Source organism: Rutidosis leptorrhynchoides, chromosome 2 (assembly GCF_046630445.1).
Source record: "Rutidosis leptorrhynchoides isolate AG116_Rl617_1_P2 chromosome 2, CSIRO_AGI_Rlap_v1, whole genome shotgun sequence".
Classification (NCBI taxonomy): domain Eukaryota; kingdom Viridiplantae; phylum Streptophyta; class Magnoliopsida; order Asterales; family Asteraceae; genus Rutidosis; species Rutidosis leptorrhynchoides.
Window position 1 is genome coordinate 662,071,741 of NC_092334.1, and position 16,347 is coordinate 662,088,087.

A 16,347-nucleotide genomic window follows, 5' to 3' on the forward strand; every position below is an offset into this window, starting at 1 on the left:
TAACAGAGTGTGAAATTAATATATTTAAGTAACAGATTTATAGGTTTATGAGTTGAAAATTATTAATGGTAATAGGTCAGCCTCATCAAGACTTATGCATCTCGGTAAAATACGAAGATATACTCATCATCGTCACGGTATTCCTTTATCGTGTTCACAGAATATGCATTCAACCTATTAATGTCGGCCACACCAACCTTGAACAATAGTTTCTTGCCAACTATCTGTTGAAGTTCATAGGGTATCTCACCATCTTATACAACCGACTTCTTCAACTCATAAGCCATTTTATTGAAGAACTTTTTAAGATCATCTTCGAACATTGTAAAGGAGGCTGATCATGAATCGTTGATAAGCCTAACCGGTACTTTGAACCTACAAAAATATTGATCATCAATGGTTGAGTGTGCTTTTGAGGGCCTATATTGACATAAAACAGTCAGGAGGACATACCTTAAGCAAAGCTTGACATTCAGGAAAATAGTGAGCAAGTATAAGTGTATAACCAAAATTTTTAGCAAATTGGTCCACGAAAGAACTGGAGAATTCGTTCATGTTTTTATTAACAAACCTGTAGCAAAATTCTATTGTGGAAATCAATATTAACAAACTTGTAGTCAAATCGGTGTTCTTCAACAATTGATTCCGGCAAATATGCATCGTTAAAATGCTTGAGGCGTAGAATGAAAAACATGTAATCCAATCGATTATTTTAAACATGGAGGCATAAAGAAACCCTTTATTTCAAAGGAACATTGGTTTAGTTGGTCGATAATCAAGTAGTTTGTTGCATAATCGACTGGTTTAACTACGATCCAATACTGAGATATTATTTCATACGTAAGATTCGGTTAGGAATGACCAATCGGTACAGTTGCGATTCAATATCTAGAGAGAATGAGGAGTTTTTTGTATTGTGAAAAACTTCTTTACTCTTTTCATTTACTTCTCATCTTCCATCAATATATTAAAGCACATTACGTAATCAATTTTACATAAACATTTAATTAAACACTTTAGATGCATAATCATATCATGAACCAAATAATAACAGCAATATCATAACAATCTGATACCTGTAATAAACTGATGATAATTATCCTGAAACCGTGATTGGAAACACAGAAGCGAGAAGAAAAAATCCATATCAATTTTCTACCTAGGATAGAGCACCATCGTGTGTATTTACCGAAAAGGTTTCGGTGAAACTTGCGAAGGATGACGATATAGAGTGTCAATATTGTCTGGCAGTGGTTACAATCGCCTTTGAGAATTGGCCAAATGACGAACTACGTGTTCACGACGGTGGTCGTAATGAGGTTTTCGACGGAGGTCACAGATGGAACGGAGTGCGGTGGGGCTCGCAGATGGAACGGATTCTGGGAAACGAAAGGAGGAAGTTCGATTGAGAGATTGTTCGTTTTACCTTGCAAAGGATCTGGGTTATTTTTTAGAAACCCTAATTTGTCGATGCAAGTGGAAGACCCTCATCGATTATAAAGTACACATCGAATCAATTAATGTATTAGGGTTTGTAACAGAATCGAAGGAGCGCTGTAGGAGATGAATATTGTGAGAATTCTTGTGCGTGATTTTTTTGAGATGCCCACGTGGATTTTCTTTTGATTAATTAGTGCTAATTGTGATTAATTAAGAATATTACACCTAAGCATTAATCAGCATTCATGATTAAGAAGTAATTATAGAGTGCCACGTGGAATTAAAGTTCACGATTTATAATATGTAATAGATAGAAAGATATATATATATATATATATATATATATATATATATATATATATATATATATATATATATATATATACTAGTTAAATGACCCGTGAAATCACGGGTCTGTTAAAAGAAAATTGTTAAATGATATATTAAAGTAATAGCATGACCTAACTCGTTTAATATATAAGAAACAACCTAAATCATTAAAAACACAATCTCTTAAAAAAAAAAAACGTCAAACTAAAATTTATGCAGCAATAGCAAACTTTATGAAAGAAAACCAATTGCTTGTTTCGGAAAATTTACATTAACAGAAAGTATTCACTTGTCTCAAAATATTTCTGGTAGTCTAGTGAACGTAATATATACATTATAAGCCGACAATACAACAAACTTTAAGAAACACCAAAAGGAGCACATTTAAGGTAAATGAGTGACAAATTCAGTGTATACTAATAATAATGTAGTTGTTATTTTGGACAATAATTGAAGCATGAAGAATCACATAATAATTATACCTCAAGGCCATTGCTCTTAAACAAAGAAACTTGTTAAAAGAACAAATGCAATTGAAGTCCAATCAAAATTGTCACATAAATTCACTTGACAGTTAAGTTGACCAACCGTCTCACATACCTACTGCATGTTGATTAAGGAGCTGCATAAGAACATACATTTTATGATAATAGTATGTTTTGATCCTCCATAAAAAAACATGAAAGACTCAACCCACAAGCTGCAATGCTGAATAAACAACAAATGACAACGTATAAGCAAACGCATAAGAACTCATAAAACAAATCCAAAACCGTACATTCAGGCTTTAAAAAAATTAAGAAAAGAATGTTGACAAAATAAAGGTTACTAATACTCAATTAAAACCATCAAGTAGAACCAACTTTTCATAACATAAGTTTTTGTTTCAAGCTTCCTGTTATAAACAAATTCAGCCCTATGCAAATAAAAAAATGAAAAACTACAATTCGGATCATGATTTAGAGAAAATGGAGTGTCTTCACATCAAACATTTCTTACTATCCAGATTCACAACAAACACAGTTATGAAAACCTACTTGTGCTAGAACTGATAAGTGCCATCAGTATGTGTATTTAGCAAATAAAATAAAAACGCAAAAATGAAAACCGCCTATTACTTGTTTTGGGGCAACCCAACCCATTTTGGCACAACAAAGCTACCTTTTGTACCCATTTGTTGTTTTGGGGCTTACACAATTTTCAACTCTAGGCTTCTTCAAGTTGTTGTTTTTTATCGTGAACTATAACATAAGAGATAGAACTACTCCCATGCCTAATTAACGGCAAACCTTATGTTCGCATATGAAGGTTTAATGAGTCACAAAAATATAGCTCGCATTGACATGAATTTATCTGAAAGCTTCAAAAAGGAATATGTGTTGGTACTAATGCAGCTTAAAGAAGCCAGTGACCAGGCATATGCACTCACTATAATTAAATTTTGTTTACCAACACATTTTGTATCCAGTATTCTAGTGGCATATTCAATCCCTTTGATACAAATTCAACCCCAAAGGTTAATCATGGGTTCCATTATATAAAAGAATTTAATGAAAATTAAAGAGCACGCATCAGAGAATTACGAATAGAGGCGTTACCCTGTGACAACAGCTCCAGAAACAGCAAAACTTGAACCTTTTGAACCAGCTACCAAATTCTCTAAGCCAGCACACACATTCTTACCTAAAAGAATTGGAACAGATACATATGAAAGAACAAAGTAAAGTTACCATCATAGTTGGCATGGATGCCACTAATTGAATCAACAACTTTTGCTTTCAAGGAGATACAGTTGTCCATAGATTTTCATATTTTCCACCATCCATCTTCTACTTGAGACCTTTTGTTTCAAAACTGACTCAAATTTCACCGAAACTTTCAAAACTGACTCAACCTATGTTATGCACCATGTAAGTATCATATGACATGTACCTTTTTCATTTAAGCATTTCATCGAACACATGAAACTTTTTATGGTTTTCGCCTTCTTTTTCATTGAAGCATTTCATCAAACACGTGAAGATCATAATAAACCATAGAACTATAAGTCTTAAGCTCACTTCAGCATAAGTAATCACACTTAATCCCAAAACTGTATTAGAAGTAAATAACAATAAATGAAGAGAACTTACAAAAACCTGACATGTAAGCTTCTTCCATTTGAAGCAGTTTCATATAAATTATCTTAGAGGGATTTCGCAACATCCCCAACTTACAGCAAAAATGAATCTTGGGACGCAAACTGACATTATATATTTCAGAGGTTAAGCTGTACAAAAGACAGTCATAAAAGCATTACTAACCACTTTCTTAAAATTGAAACAAATGGGATAATTATGTAAACCCCAATAATTGTGCAAAGTAAACAAATTCTAATTTTATTATACATTTTATTAAATTATATGTTAGTATAAGAACAGATGCCCACAAAACCAAGGAAACAAAATGCATCTAGCTTTGATTTTGATAGAAATAGGTTGTCAATACAACTAACCATGACAATATGAAACGTACTGAAATCAACTCTAAATTTAAATATGCACCAGTAAAAAAAATAACTACAACAAATAATACCAATAATGTAACCAATAAAAATAATACCTACACCAAGACCACATAAACATCAATTCGACATTCAATATATTAACAAACCAAGTAATAATCGTACAAAATTGAACCAAATGAAATGAAATCAAACTAACCTTTAAAAGTTCCAATATTAATTACAACTTTTGTCTCCTGAATCAAAAATTTAAACTGTTAAAGAAGAAAGACAGATAAGTAAAGCCAAAAAGGTGAAACCTAATGTAAACAAATGATCAAAAACTTACCACAATGTTATGCAAGTTTTGTTAACCTTTTAAATAAATTGATAAACTTCAGCTCGTCCCTGCAAAAGCATACAAAGTTAGCTTAACACTTCTATTAAAAAATGTACTAATTTCTTATTTGCATTACCTGCAACTATAGCATTCAGTCAGAATTCATATTTTCTTCACACTGAAAAAACAAATACTTGAAAGTAACAATAAATCACGGTTTAAAAAAGCTCAACAAATACACTTTCAAGACAACTTGATCCCCATCTCCACATCTTCCAATCCTAAAACCTATTCACACATCCATGAACTAATTTAGTGAATAAATGCTTTTGATCCAAATTAGGCTTCACGTAGACAAAGAACCAAAAACGTAAACTGCAAGCGTATGTATACATTAAACATCAAAAAATTATAGCCAAAATAGTACAGTGGTAATAGTATGTTTCCCTCATTTTGTTAGTAATTAGTGTAGATATCTCCATATCACAAGTAGATGGTGTTTGTAACCATTGAAATATTCAAGTATCAATCATGTAAACAATTATTTACAGACCATTAGTTAAACTCACGTATCATTTATTAAATCGTAACAACCTTATTTTATTGCATAATCATATGCTAAAGAATGTATTGAAGAAAGACAATACTTTTCACATACACATTTAAGCAAATACTTGGCGTGCATCAATCGAATGTTCATTTAACTAATATAAACATCATCGTAACATCGTTTTAACATAATACTTCATAAGTATTTGAATCTGAGAAAAGGAACAATTAAGATAACTCGGAATTTAATGGTACACCATAAAATATTTATGGTAAAAAAACTCATAGTTTAAAAGTATATATAAAAGAAAAAAGATATAAAGTATGTATACCTCCAACTATCCCATCCTTAAAATTCATGCCAATTCTGAAGTTATTCAAAAATCAAATATTAACTCTCATCATATTCCAAGCAACAAATAGCATGAACACATAATCAACTATAAATACAAAATATTGGGGTTTAGCAGAATAAGAAATAGAAAAATACCTCTTAAAAACTCTTGTCTTTGTCTTCGTACGGCAACATAAGTAAAATCAAAACCCTAAGTAAGAATATAACCAAATTGACACAATAATTGTATTTACAGCAAAGAAAGACTGAAGGTGAAGAGGAAGAGGAGAGGCGCCATTTGGAAGGAAAAAAGAGTGGAATTGTGGCGTGTGTTTTTGTTTAGGGTTTTTTTATTCGAGAAAGTAGCTGGATGATAAAAGAGCAAGTTTGTTAATTAATGAATTTGTAATAATTAGATTAATGACATTATCTAGGCTGTCTAGATTTTTTTCTTTTTTCTTTTTAATTTTTTTTAACCAAAGAAATTGCTTTTTTTAATTTTTTTTAACCAAAGAAATTGTTTTTTTATGATATCATCATCATCATTTTAGCATTATAATAGAATATATATATATATATATATATATATATATATATATATATATATATATATATATATATTACTTTGATATTATGTGTCATCGGGAGCCGAATCATTTCAAAATATTGTAGTGAGTGGAGTTTTGATATTCTTGCAAATTGTCATAGGTTCAATATTACTATTATTGAAAAATTAAATGTTTCATTTGACGAGTTAAAAGTGAAATATAAGTGTAAGTATTCTAAGTATGAGTATCATGAACTCCAACATGAAGCGAAGAATATAGACTCTAATAAGAGTTGCAATATATAGACTCTGGCAAGACGATTTGTTAAAATTAAAGACTAAAAAATATGATTAAAAACTTAGGAGATAAGAAAAAGATATTCGAATCAAGAGAAGATCTCAACTTTTTCCTCCTAATGCCAGGTCTATAAATAGATTAGGCGTGTTAGCTTATTTTATTGTTCGTTCGACACCTTAGGGTGCGCCGTTGATCAACGTGTTACCACACACGATTGTTTGGCGTATTGAACCAAGCTCCTAGTCGTTTGAAAAAAAAAAGATCATAAAATGAAAATATTACCATTTGATTTATCAATGGTTACATTTTTAAAAAAAAATTTGTTTTTACTATTAATTTTTAAATCAAACATTTTACCTATATAAACTAACACTATCTAACTCATTTTTACATCACCAATTTCTTACTCAAACACACTCAAATATTTTAATTTTCTTAAACTCAAAACGTCAAAAGAAAAAAAAAAACACACAAACAAAATCAATCCAACATTAACACTCAACATCCATCAACACCCGCTAACGATATGTGGCAATCGTTTCTCCGGGACAATGCTGAACATAATATTTTTCCTTCACCAACGGGATCTTCTAACCCGCAACAATATATCGGTTTCTCGAATTATGCGATCAATCCATTTTCTTATCACCCTATGCTACCGGCCGATTTCCACATCCATCACAATTCACAAATATTCAACAACCTATTTTCAACCAATTATTAATACACCTTTGAGAACGCCATCGAAAGATACCCAACCCGACCCAGATTTGGTTCAAGAAACTCAAGACGACGTCGAAGAAGTTGAAGAAACCCAAGACGACGATACGGGTAAGAAAGAAAAAAGGGTGAAATTTATGTGGTCCGACGAAGAAAGCAAGATTTTAGGGGATGTGTTGGGCATGCGCTTCCCAAAATAATATTATATGAAAGTCTTAAACAACCGGGACGCTTTGGGCCACAATCCAATTCAAGTACAAATGGTTGGTAAACACGCCTTGCCGACAAGATCAATTGACCGAAAAATTGAGTAAGATGAATAAAAAGACTTCAAGATATTTTTAGCTATTTACGAAAAGCTTGCAAAACATTGTCAAAGTAAACAGTTGAACGCAAATATTATGCAACATGCAAGAAAACACTTCAAAATATAAACCAAACGGTCATTCGTATATCAGGATGCTTGGCGTATAAACGGTCATTCGTATATCTGAATGCTTGGCCGACCTGACTCCGACACCTAACACGACTCCACTAAATTTGAAGCCTTTCTTCCGAGGGGATCCTATCCGTCGTCTACAAGGTCTTGATAGTTCCAAGAGTGCAAGAATGTCGGTTCGTCGAATGCGGCTTCTCGTTATTTTTCAAAAGTAGGCGGAGCTTCGGTTGTCGATTTCGTGCTTTTTACAAAACTTACTATAGATGATTTAAGAAAGGAAGCAAAGACGCATATGATGTTTGATGGTTTAAGACTTCTATCTCTTCCGGTTGCTCATGATATTCCTCCCGAACAATATGATTTATTCATGAAAGCTCAAAACAAGATCACCAAGAAATACGTCAAGACGTTGACTCCGACGTCTGCGAAAAATAATTCTATCTATTTTAATATGTAGTTTTTAATTAAATTTATTTAACATATTAGTGTTTAAATTACTTTAAGTTTATGTAACTGTGTTTTTATTTAATGAAATATTTCATTTTAAATAGTTTTTAGTTTTGTACGAGTAGTTTTTAATAGATTTTACCATAAAAATAAATAATATATATATATATATATATATATATATATATATATATATATATATATATATATATATATATATATATATATATATATATTATAGTTATAATAATAATACCGATACTGGTAATAATAATCATATAGTTAATAGTTAATAATAATTAATATTTATATTTATAAGTATAATAATAAAATAATTAGAAGTATGTTTATTGTGATGGTGAATACATATGTCATTGATATACTAGTGTAGTGTGATAGATCAGTGATGGGAATGAAGTGATGAGACAAAGCTGATATGTCACTGTAACGACCCAACCCTCGTTATAACAAAAACACGACCCAAAAAAAAAAAAATTCAGGGCCTGTACAACTGGACGGCGTCCAGATTTCTGAACGGCGTCCAGTACTGAAGACCTGGACTACGTCCAGCCTTTTTGGACGGCGTCCAATTTGGCTAAAAAGTTCTGATCAGTTTTTACATTACGCTTGAACGAAAAACCCGTTTCCCGACAATTTCCAATGAAACCAATTATCACAACATATCAAAATAAGTAAAGCTAATAGATTTCCAACTTCAAAACGAGTTTACAAAATGGGGCCCACAACGGCCGTTTTACGAGTTCCGTACAAATCATGAGTTTCGACCACATTAGTTTAATTACCAAACGACACTATGAGCATGGTGTTTGGGGGTTAAACTACCCAAGTCTTGGTCAAGCTCCAAAAGCTATCAAATCCCAAAAGCGTCCCCTAGACAACAAGCGGGATCTCTAATCCAATCGAATGCCCTTACCCTTATCAACGCCGGAGCCTATAAAAAGATAAACAACGAGAGGGTAAGCAAAAAAAGCTTAATGAATGCAATAATTATACACATACATATATAATATACCTACTTGCATCCACTTACACACATACCGCATACATGCTAGCAACACAATTAGCTTACAATTTCAAGTATAAAGCTAGTAACCTCCAATACCGCAAGCTAACAACAACAAAGACATATATATATGCTACACTACAACACATTAACCATGGTTAACCAATTGAGCAAGGGAAGGGTGTTTAAAGACCGTCGAGTTCATAATAACCATTAGTGCACTTAACACGTCGTACACTAACCCCACGGGTGGCATCTTAACACGTCGATACTTCACCCTAGGTGGCGTCTTAACACGTCGACACTTCAGCCCGAGTGGTGTCTTAACACTTCGACACTTCACTCTTCATTTTATTTGAGGTGGCATCTTAACACGTCGATACTTCACCTCGAGTGGCGCCTTAACACATCGGCACTTCACCCGTTAATCTCTTGGAGTGGCATCTTAGCACATCGATACTTCACTCCGGGCGGTGTCTTAACACATCGACACTTCACCCCGGATAGCGTCTTAACACATCGACACTTCACCCGTCATATTACTTTGAGTGGTGTCTTAGCACATCGACACTTCACTCATCACGTGAAATGTGGTGTCTTAGCACATCGACACTTCACATATCACGCTACCACAAATAAATACATTATATACCTACGCGTATAATTATTCCACTCACCTTAGAGTCTTTTGTGAAGGATAACCGAGCTTGCAAACTTCAATGTAACTCACCTATTACATTATGCACATAATCAATCACAAGATCAAGTTGGTCAACCAACTCACTCACCATTCAAGTGTCATTTTGGCCCATGGTGCAATTTCGACCCATTTGCACACTTAACCCTAATATTGGGTCAACTTCGCCAAAAACACCAACCCTATCCATTTATGGTCTTAACACACATATAGTCACGTGTTAACTCATTTTCACACTAACAAGACAACTTAGGCCATCAAAGACCCGTTTTACCCATTCGAGGTTTTCCACACCCATTCGGGTCACCACATGCCCAAAAAGCACCCATTTACATAACATCTAGGTGTGCTAGCAGTTAACTAACCAATTTAAGACTCATAAACTCATTTATCATTTCAAAACCCTAGGTTGGTCATCCTTTGAGTATTCATGACTCCAACTTACCCAAAATCCCCAAATCACTAATAAATGGGTTTTATACACATCACTAGCCCAAACCCTAACCCTCAACACATTAAACTAAGAAAATCAAGTTTAGGACTTACCACCACAACCAAAACGTAGCAAGTGAGGAGATGAACAACTTTAATGCTCGAGCTCTAACCCGAAACAAGCTTCTTCCTCTTCTATTTGAGCTTTCTCACACTTGAAACACACTCTCTCTCTAGAATTGAAGTGGATGAAGTTTGGTGGTTGTAAATGGAGTAAATGAAGCTCCATCAACTGACCTAAGGCTTTAAATTCGGTCCCCAAGTGAAATTACCAAAATACCCACTTTAAATATCTAAAAACACAAAAGCAGGCTTGCCAGGCAATCTGGACGGCGTCCAGAATTTTGGACGGCGTCCAGCCCTTCAATCTGGGACGGCGTCCCAACCTGTTGGACGGCGTCCAACATAACATGGAAAAACTGGTTCTTACAACTCTCACCCACTTGAACCGGGTTGTGACCTCGCAATCCAAGCCGCATGACAAGCAGGAAGATACACAAGAACAAACTCTTCGGGCTCCCAAATAAACTTGGAACCTCTACTACGACACCATTGAACTTTAAAAGTCCGAACCACTTTATTTCTCAATCTTTTGACCTTCTCGTCGAGTATAGCAATCGGCTCCTCAACATATTCCAACTTATTATTTAGCTCAATCTCGTCCAATGGTACCCATGATGAATCATCCGCAAGACACTTACGAAGATGGGATACATGGAATGTATTATGGATCCCCGCAAGTTCTTCGGGTAATTCCAAATGATAAGCAACTTCGCTAACCCGAGCCAAAACTTTAAATGGGCCAATAAACCGAGGAGCTAACTTTCCCCGTTTTCGAAACCGAATAATACCTTTCCATGGCGAAACCTTAAGCATCACCATGTCGCCCTCTTGGAATTCGATCATTCGCCTACGTTTATCGGCATACGACTTTTGTCTATCTTGCGCCTTTTTAAAATGATCCCGAATCACATCAATCTTGCTATTCGTCTCTAAAACCAAATCGGTACTCCCGATTTCCTTTTGTCCCACTTCACCCCAATAAATTGGAGTTCGACACCTTCGCCCATAAAGCATCTCATACGGTGGCATCCCGATACTAGTATGATAACTATTATTGTACGAGAATTCCACCAAAGGTAAGTGCTCGTCCCTACTACCACCGAAATCAATAATACACGCCCGTAACATATCCTCTAATGTTTGATTCGTACGTTCGGTTTGACTATCTGTTTGAGGATGATAAGCCGTGCTCAATTTTAATTGTGTACCCATATCATCGTGAAAATTTTCCCAAAACCGAGATGTAAAACTGGTATCTCGATCCAAAATAATAGACATAGGAACCCCATGTCGAGCGACTACTTCCTTGATAAACAATTTAGCCAAGGTCTCCGATGATATCGCTTCCCGAATGGGAAGAAACAAAGCACTTTTTGTCAATCGGTCAACTATCACCCAATTTGAATCAAATTGGTTTCTCGCCGTCTTAGGTAACTTTGTGATGAAATCAATGGTAATGTGCTCCCATTTCCACTTCGGGATTTCTAGCGGTTGCAACTTACCATACGGCTTTTGGTGCTCGGCTTTAACTTGCAAATACGTGACGCATTGCTCCACATACTTTACAACATCATGTTTCATGCCCGACCACCAATACTCTTTTCTTAAATCAAGATACATTTTCGTCGCGCCAGGATGAATGGAATACTTTGACTTATGTGCTTCATCAAGTAGCACTTGTCGATAATCACCCATTTTAGGCACCAACACCCTTCCTTGAAAAGACAACAAACCACGCGATCCCATAGTAATGAATTCCGTTTGTCCCACAATTCGTTCCGCATGCTTGTTGTGAACGTAAGCCTCTATTTGGATCACACCAAGTTTTTCAAGAAAATCGTTAGTAATAATCATACGTAACAATCCCAATCGTAACACCGGGTGATGACTCTTTCGACTTAACGCATCCGCGACCACATTCGCCTTGCCCGGATGATAAAGTATCTCACAATCATAGTCTTTTACCACATCCATCCACCTACGTTGACGATAATTCAAATCTCGTTGATTAAAGAGATGTTTCAAACTCTTATGATCCGAATAAATCGTACTCTTGACACCATACAAGTAATGGCGCCAAATTTTCAACGCATGCACAACCGCCGCCAACTCAAGATCATGAGTCGGATATCTCGTTTCGTGCTCCTTTAATTGTCAAGAGGCGTAAGCAATGACTTTGCCTCTTTGCATTAGAACACACCCGAGCCCATTTAGAGAGGCATCACAATACACCGTCATGTCTTCCACACCTTCCGGCAACACTAACACCGGAGCTTGACACAATTTCTCTTTTAGCAATTGAAAAGCAATTTCTTGCTCGTTCTCCCAAATAAACCTCACGTTCTTCCTCGTCAATTTTGTCAACGAAGAAGCGACCTTAGAAAAGTCTTGGATAAACCGACGATAATAACCGGCCAATCCGAGAAAACTTCGGATTTTCGTAGGCGTAGTCGGTCGTCTCCAACTCTTCACCGTCTCTATCTTCCCCGGATCTACTTGAATACCATTTTCGTTCACAATATGGCCAAGGAATTGAACTTCCCTTAGCCAAAATTCACATTTGGAGAATTTAGCATACAACTTCTCCTTCCGCAACGTCTTTAACACACACCGCAAATGAAGTTCATGTTCTTTCATACTCTTTGAATAGACAAGTATGTCGTCAATGAACACAATTACCGACTTGTCCAACATAGGTTGGCACACTCAGTTCATAAGATCCATGAATGCCGCCGGTGCATTCGTAAGACCAAAAGGCATAACTACGAATTCAAAATGTCCGTAACGAGTTCGAAAAGCCGTTTTCTCAATATCTTCCTCGCGGACCCGCATTTGGTGATAGCCGGACCGTAGGTCGATTTTAGAGAAATACGTTGCACCTTGAAGTTGGTCAAACAAATCGTCAATCCTAGGCAATGGATAACGATTCTTGATCGTCACTTTGTTCAACTCCCGATAATCGATGCACATCCGCATACTACCATCCTTCTTCTTCACAAATAAAACCGGAGCGCCCCATGGCGAAGCACTCGGTCGAATGAAGCCCTTCTCAAGCAACTCTTGGGTTTGATTCAACAACTCTTGCATTTCTGTTGGCGCTAAACGATAAGGAGTTTTAGCAATGGGGGTAGCCCCCGAAACCAACTCAATGCGAAATTCAACTTGTCTTTCCGCCGGAACACCCGGTAACTCGTCCGAAAAAACGTCTTCGAATTCACTAACCACCGGAATTTCACGAATGGGTGGTGGATCATCACGAGTATCAACAACATGGGTAAGAAAAGCCATGCCACCACTAACAAGAAAACGACGTGCCCGCGCAAAAGTGCATATCGGCACAAGTCTTCTTCGTTTATCACCGTGAATAATTAACTCTCCCCCACTTGGGGTCTTCACTCGAATATATTTTTCATGGCATGCAATATCGGCTCTATTATGATCGAGCCAATCCATACCAACCACGATATCAAAATCACCCAAAGTCATCGGGATAAGATCAATCTTAAAGTTTTCGGCACCAAAAACGACATCACAATTTTTACACACATCAACCACTAGCACCGTCTTGCCGTCCGCTATTTCGACTTCTACCAGACGACTTAACTTAGCTAACGGTATATTAAATCTAGGCACAAATTTTGGAGACACAAACGACAAGTTTGCACTGCTATCAAATAGAATCCTTGCCGGATTAGAATTAACCATGAAAGTACCTGAGACAACTTCGTTGAATTGTTTGGCTTCATCATTGGTCATCAAATAATTGCGACCCCTAGCTGTACCCTCCACCTTCTCCAACCTCTTAACATTATCATTGCGCAAATCGGGACATTCCGGCCTCTTGTGTGAAATGTCCCGTTCTTATTGATTAAAAACGTTCCATATTAATTGATTTCGTTGCGAGGTTTTGACCTCTATATGAGACGTTTTTCAAAGACTGCATTCATTTTTAAAACAAACCATAACCTTTATTTCATAAATAAAGGTTTAAAAAGCTTTACGTAGATTATCAAATAATGATAATCTAAAATATCCTGTTTACACACGACCATTACATAATGGTTTACAATACAAATATGATACATCGAAATCAGTTTCTTGAATGCAGTTTTTACACAATATCATACAAGCATGGACTCCAAATCTCGTCCTTATTTAAGTATGCGACAGCGGAAGCTCTAAATAATCACCTGAGAATAAACATGCTTAAAACGTCAACAAAAATGTTGGTGAGTTATAGGTTTAACCTATATATATCAAATCGTAACAATGGACCACAAGATTTCATATTTCAATACACATCCCATACATAGAGATAAAAATCATTCATATGGTGAACACCTGGTAACCGACATTAACAAGATGCATATATAAGAATATCCCCATCATTCCGGGACACCCTTCGGATATGATATAAATTTCGAAGTACTAAAGCATCCGATACTTTGGATGGGGTTTGTTAGGCCCAATAGATCTATCTTTAGGATTCGCGTCAATTAGGGTGTCTGTTCCCTAATTCTTAGATTACCAGACTTAATAAAAAGGGGCATATTCTATTTCGATAATTCAACCATAGAATGTAGTTTCACGTACTTGTGTCTATTTTGTAAATCATTTATAAAACCTGCACGTATTCTCATCCCAAAAATATTAGATTTTAAAAGTGGGACTATAACTCACTTTCACAGATTTTTACTTCGTCGGGAAGTAAGACTTGGCCACTGATTGATTCACGAACCTATAACAATATATACATATATATCAAAGTATGTTCAAAATATATTTACAACACTTTTAATATATTTTGATGTTTTAAGTTTATTAAGTCAGCTGTCCTCGTTAGTAACCTACAACTAGTTGTCCACAGTTAGATGTACAGAAATAAATCGATAAATATTATCTTGAATCAATCCACGACCCAGTGTATACGTATCTCGGTATTGATCACAACTCAAACTATATATATTTTGGAATCAACCTCAACCCTGTATAGCTAACTCCAACATTCACATATAGAGTGTCTATGGTTGTTCCGAAATATATATAGATGTGTCGACATGATAGGTCGAAACATTGTATACGTGTCTATGGTATCTCAAGATTACTTAATATACAATACAAGTTGATTAAGTTATGGTTGGAATAGATTTGTTACCAATTTTCACGTAGCTAAAATGAGAAAAATTATCCAATCTTGTTTTACCCATAACTTCTTCGTTTTAAATCCGTTTTGAGTGAATCAAATTGATATGGTTTCATATTGAACTCTATTTTATGAATCTAAACAGAAAAAGTATAGGTTTATAGTCATAAAAATAAGTTACAAGTCGTTTTTGTAAAGGTAGTCATTTCAGTCGAAAGAACGACGTCTAGATGACCATTTTAGAAAACATACTTCCACTTTGAGTTTAACCATAATTTTTGGATATAGTTTCATGTTCATAATAAAAATCATTTTCTTAGAATAACAACTTTTAAATCAAAGTTTATCATAGTTTTTAATTAACCAACCCAAAACAGCCCGCGGTGTTACTACGACGGCGTAAATCCGGTTTTACGGTGTTTTTCGTGTTTCCAGGTTTTAAATCATTAAGTTAGCATATCATATAGATATAGAACATGTGTTTAGTTAATTTTAAAAGTCAAGTTAGAAGGATTAACTTTTGTTTGCGAACAAGTTTAGAATTAACTAAACTATGTTCTAGTGATTACGAGTTTAAACCTTCGAATAAGATAGTTTTATATATATGAATCGAATGATGTTATGAACATCATTACTACCTCAAGTTTAGTAGATAAACCTACTGGAAGTGACAAGAAATGATCTAGCTTCAAAGGATCTTGGATGGCTTGAAAGTTCTTGAAGTAGGATCATGACACAGAAACAAGTTCAAGTAAGATTTTTACTCGAATTAAGATAGTTTATAGTTATAGAAATTGAATCAAAGTTTGAATATGAATATTACCTTGAATAATAAAGATAACCTACTGTATATAACAAAGTTTTCTTGATCTTAGATGATTACTTGGAATGGATTAGAAAGCTTGGAAGTAAATTAGTAAACTTGAAGGGATTTTTGAAGTGTTCTTGAAGTGTTCTTCCTATGATGATTATAGCTTGATTCTTGAAGTGATTTTTGATGAA

The 16,347-nt window shown here is 35.1% G+C and overlaps 1 long non-coding RNA gene across 10 annotated transcripts; it reads right to left on the reverse strand.

Annotated features, from left to right (window-relative positions):
- Positions 1-2,026: 2,026 nt before the first annotated feature.
- Positions 2,027-5,832, reverse strand: LOC139893863 (uncharacterized). Of its 10 annotated transcripts, none has more exons than XR_011774738.1 (7): positions 5,632-5,832; positions 5,474-5,508; positions 4,729-4,770; positions 4,602-4,660; positions 4,473-4,509; positions 3,369-4,039; positions 2,027-2,478 (listed from the first exon to the last, which is right to left on the reverse strand). It is a non-coding gene; the product is annotated as an uncharacterized lncRNA (long non-coding RNA). The 10 variants fall into 10 exon arrangements; XR_011774741.1 differs by having other exon boundaries at positions 4,473-4,527; XR_011774735.1 differs by having other exon boundaries at positions 4,729-4,880.
- Between the last annotated feature and the right edge of the window lie 10,515 nt (positions 5,833-16,347).